This window comes from Austrofundulus limnaeus, unplaced genomic scaffold, assembly GCF_001266775.1.
Source record: "Austrofundulus limnaeus strain Quisiro unplaced genomic scaffold, Austrofundulus_limnaeus-1.0 Scaffold43, whole genome shotgun sequence".
Classification (NCBI taxonomy): domain Eukaryota; kingdom Metazoa; phylum Chordata; class Actinopteri; order Cyprinodontiformes; family Rivulidae; genus Austrofundulus; species Austrofundulus limnaeus.
The window spans coordinates 1,247,436-1,252,774 of NW_013952445.1; the positions used below are offsets into that span (position 1 = coordinate 1,247,436).

Consider the following 5,339-nt stretch of genomic DNA (forward strand, 5'->3'; position numbering starts at 1 on the left):
ACACACACACACACACACACACACACACACACACACACACACACACACACACACACACACACACACACACACACGCTGAGTATCTGTCCTGGAGTGTGCATCTGTCCAATGTTTCTCACAGTGAAATGGTGCGACAGACAGATAGGAGGAGCAGCAGCCAATCAACTGTCACCATCATTGATGTGTTCAGATGTTGCAGACAGCAACGGGCTTACATGCTGCCTCGATGGATAAGTTTTGCTCAGTGTTAGCCAACAATTCAAAAGCCCCTCCCCCAAGCCAGTCCTGGGTGTTCACCAGATAAATGTGTTCTCCTCATTTAAAACAATCAGAAAGTAACTTGGTAATCTTGTCCTGGTGTTTTTATGAAAATAACTGTTTAAAACACCAAGTATGCTTCTCTCTAAGGATCCTTTATTTGTAGCAGCTCTGACAAAAACATTAAGAATCGATCATTATCAATATTAAGGCTATTATATTCCAAGTCTATAAAGTATATTTGACCTGTCAGAGGGACTCGGTCATTGGTGCGGTTATTTATTTATTTATTTATTTGAAATCACATCTCATCTGATTCACCAAAAATTCAATCAGACGTCAAATTAATTTGAAGCTGCAGCAAATTTCTCTTCATTAATATAACTGCAGCAGGTCGGACTTGTGTCGTACCCAATGTAATATGTTATTAGGTTTGATTTAGTCACACTGCAGGTACAAAGTGGTCTGGATGAGGATGGTAACACGATACTGACAGACTCAGTTGCAGTCCAGTTATTAAAAGGCATGTGTGAAAAGATCCTAAACAAGAGCAAGAGACTACTTATTTCTAGATTTGGCAAATATTAGGTTATTAAAAAAAATAAATAATAGGATTTTATTCTCCTTAAAAAAAGTTTAGGCCCTGAGTCATTTTGACCCAAGGACAGCAGGAATGTTATTATTATCTGCTTCTAGTCAGCAGTTAATTTATTGTTTTAAAATCTTTATTGGTTTTTAGAGTGGAAGAAAAATGTGTATTGCAACAAAAGCCACAAATAAACACAAAGATTCGGTTTCTGATTTTACTACGCTGAATTGTTCAAATAAATTCCCTCCATGACCTGTACGTCATGACTGAGAGGCGAGCAGGTTACAGTAGATCACAGCTGACTGTTGTTCACACCACTCCCCTCAGGCAGAAGGTTTCGGTCCATTCGGACCAGAACATCCAGCCACAAGAACAGTTTCTTCCCCTCTGCCATCAGACTCTTGAACATTTAGAACACATGACTCTAAAACTCTGCCTTGGCCACTTTATCACYGGTTTCTTAAACTGCACAACACTGACTATATTGTCTTTCTGGTCACTTTTATCACTGATCTAACTGCACTACTCCAAATATATTGTCTGCTCTGATTAATGTAATGAATTGGTGTACATATGTTTTATATGTTTAATTATATTTTTCCTTTATCCTCTGCTTTTTCTTCATTTGTTATATTTGATACCTATTGCACCTTTACACCAAAGCAAATTCCTCTGAATCCTGTTCATTGACAATGGCAATAAAACTGATTCTGATTCTAAAATGATTACAAATTAACCCCACCCATGCATATTTATTCCTTCATTCATGATGAATTACACTGACTACAGACTGAATATCTGAGTTTAACACAACTTAAGTGTTTGACATCTAACAAAAGAACAGAGGCAGAAGAACTCCCCTTTGTGACCTTAGCTATCAAAGAACAATCACAATCAAATACTGCGGCGAACATTCAAATATTGCAGTTTTTCTTAAATGTCACATTTCTGGTGGAGCGAATATAAAAGTATAAGCAACATTTTGGCAGGAGATGATTGGCACAATATAAGAACCCAGTGGTACAGTCAGCGTGCAATAAATCCCTGCCCTTGCACTTAATCCTATTTTAGCCTTGACGCTTTCCCAGAAAAACCATTTTTGGTCCACATAAAGACTGCTGAGACAGGCTGCAGTCAGAAATGACTAAATGTAATCTTCTTCACTCAGGTGGAGTCTCTTAAACTGAGAGTTTCATGTCATATAGGATAGAAAAAAAACTCACATTGGAGAGTTTTTTTTTACCAAGTATTATCAGGTAACTATATTACAGTGTAATACTTTTGATCAAGGTTTCTACAAGAAAAAATTATTCAGTGCCAACCTGACAATGCTTTTAAGCAAACCAATTAGAGATTTTCATCCACCTTTAGTTGCATTGATCTCAGTCATTCAGAAAGCCGCCTGGATGTTTCATTACTGTTTACGTTTTCATCACACTGTGGTTCAGTAGCAGATTGACAGATGTAAAAAACACAGACGAATTATCTTAACATCTCAGGCATGTGCTTTGTTTTTATTTTTAAACMTGCTTGTCAGCAGACAGAGGCATAGGCACCTCATTTAAATGCTAGATCAGCATCTAGCGCCATGATAAAATGGAAATGCAGGTCATCCAATCAAGTCAAGGACAAAGAATGGTGCAGTGAAAAAGGCGAGGAGAGGACATTTGGARACTTCAAATAGAAAAGCTATTTTAACAAATATAAGCAAAGTCATATGAGACATAAAATGAGGTGAAAAGAAATCTAAACGAAAAGGTCAGCAAAAACGGGATAACTGTGGGAACTCAAGTATTACTTTTTACTACTTTCTTATCTGGAGGGAAAGTCTGTCTCCGACCAAGGGCAACAGCAACTGTGGGCATCTGTCATCGACCATCTGGGAGAGCCCTAAGGCTCCCGTGGGCAACAAAGCAAATGTGACCTTAATGTGACAGCAGAGAACAAAGTAGAGCCRCACGGCAAACAGTGAATAACAGCAAAAACAAACCTTATTAAAACTAAATATACTAATATATAGTTGAGGCGAGACAAAAAATTAAACAAAACTTTCCAATTTGTTAAATTTAAAGTAACATCTAATAAACCTGCCAAGTCAAATAATTAATGTTTGTTTATGAAATAAGACATAATAAAAAATGCTAACCTGAAAGAAGCAGCCTTTGATGAGTCTCGAGKACAAGTTGCAGGTCTTCACTAGAGTAATAACTGCAGCCAGACAGTGCTATTGATTTTATCATCTAACCCTTCTACTGAAAATAATCACATATACAGTAAGTCCAAGAGGGTAACTCTGTAAATCAAGATAATAGTTGCCATTCCTTTATATTACTATAATCTTATCCTCATTCACTCTTATTTTCTGTACCTAATCCAGTTTAGGGTCACTGAGGGACCCATCTGCAGCAGCCAGGGTATGCTCTGAGCAGATCACCAGTCCATCACAGAAACATAAATATTTATACACCTCAAGTTAATTCAGAATCACTAAAAATTAACAAAAAATGTTTTTTTTTTGGATTGTAGGAGGAAACTAGAGCACCTGGAGAAAACCCAAACATTTGCTGGGAGAACATGTAAACTCCATCAAGAAGAGTCCCAGCTGAGATTCAAATCAAATTTCTAACCTGTTACTTAAATATGTGCTGGAACAGTGCTGATCYAATATTAGTACAGGTCACAATAATATCATTCACATCAGATACCCAATGCAAGCAGCGACACAWTGAGTTCTTTGTTTTCACACATTTTATTCTAAAAAAAGGTAACACTTGCATATGGGTAAAGCCAACTCAAAGGTGAAGTTCTGCTGAAACATGCAGCTAAAAAGAGAAAGAAACTTGTAGCAAAACAGTGAGTCACACCTGAAGCAGAGTGAAACTCAAGCAGACAATGAAAAGGCCAAAGTGATCGCAAAGAAGCTGCTCAGTTTGATCAAAATAAACATCATCGGTCTGTTGTGGAAAAGATTTTGATGTGGCAGACTTCTGTGAAAATACAAGTTTATTTTAGACTCTGATACTATACTGTTCTTACAATTAAAATGTAATTTATTTCATTTTCCATGTTTATGCAGAAACTACACTGGTTGAACCATTGTCTCTGGACTTTGAGCCCACGCATTATCAGCTGACTGCTCTGCTCAGCGCAGGACTGAGAAATAAATATATCTAAAAATAAAATTAGCAGCCTCAGACGTCAAAGGAGATGAAACTAAAGTTAGTGAGTGTGTATTTTTGTTTTGTTTGTCTCACCTCACACACCTGAGGGAGAACAGCTGAATACTTCTACCCACTGACTGGCAGACCATGTACAAAGACATGCRTGGATTTCTTACTAAAACCTGACATACGGTCAAATCCAGAAAACGGCGTACGCACAAAAAAATCCAGGTGTATCAAACTGTGCGTACGCTGGAATCCACGCACATTGCTTTTGTGCATCACAATTAACGTGGAACTGAGCGCACGTGAGACACCTCCCCTGACACGCCTTCATTAACATATGTTGAACAGATGCAAATTACTTCCTGCATGTGTGAAAGACACGTGATCGAGTGATCCCTACGTGATCAGAAATGATTTCTAATGTCATAAAAATAATGAATTTAATGTAAAGTGAGTGTGAAAAAAATTCTAAGTAAAAATAGGAATAAAATATGTTTATCACGCAAAGAACAAGTGATTGTGTGTCGGTGTGTGTGCGCGCGCAAACTGCTGTGTTGCGCAACCGGCTCGTCGCTTTGCGTACGAGTTTATTACCATTACTGTAAACACAGAACTTAAATGTTTGGTAGAACAAAGATATTTGTTTATTTCACAGCTGATATGAAGAAATGAGTCTCTGCGCCTCAGTAGAGAGTTCACATGACGTGACGTGATGTTGGAGAGTCTCCACAAACGCTGCGCGCACTGCAGCCTTTGTGTGCAGTCTGTTTGTCTGTCCAGCTTTTGCTCTCCTACTTACAGCATTTTCACAAGTTGTAAAGTGWACTTCCACGWGTCATTTTGGAGAAATCTGCAACAACGTAAACGCAAAGTATGAAACATCACTGCCGGCGAGGGTGCGCGCGCTCCAGAGCTCGACTATAACTCAGCCTGGATTAGACCATTCATATCATATCATATGGATTAGACCATTTCGTCGGTCATGATTCAGCTTTGGATGGACTGATATAGTCCCGATGGGTCTGCCAGCTCCCTCTGGAAAGCCCCTGTGGAACCCCAGTTCAATCACTGCTGCTGCAGCACATGCACGCGTGGCACACGCGACTCGCTGCGTCGCGCTCCCAGAGCGCAGCAGTGCCAAACTAAAAAATGATTTTTCCTCAAAACGGCTGATGAGCCACTCGTCATCAGAAAATTCTATCTGTTTATAAATAAAAGCTCTGCGTGTTACACTATTTATTATACTTCAGTAAGGCTGAATCAGTTCCTTTTAAATGTATTTTTGGCACAACTATGCGCGTCCTTTATTTAACTGTGTCCATGTG

The 5,339-nt window shown here is 38.7% G+C and overlaps 1 protein-coding gene across 1 annotated transcript in view; it reads right to left on the reverse strand.

Annotated features, from left to right (window-relative positions):
* Positions 1-5,339, reverse strand: part of LOC106516980 (zinc finger protein 385D) — a 69,873-nt gene that overhangs the window by 46,252 nt on the left and 18,282 nt on the right. The window lies entirely within an intron of this gene.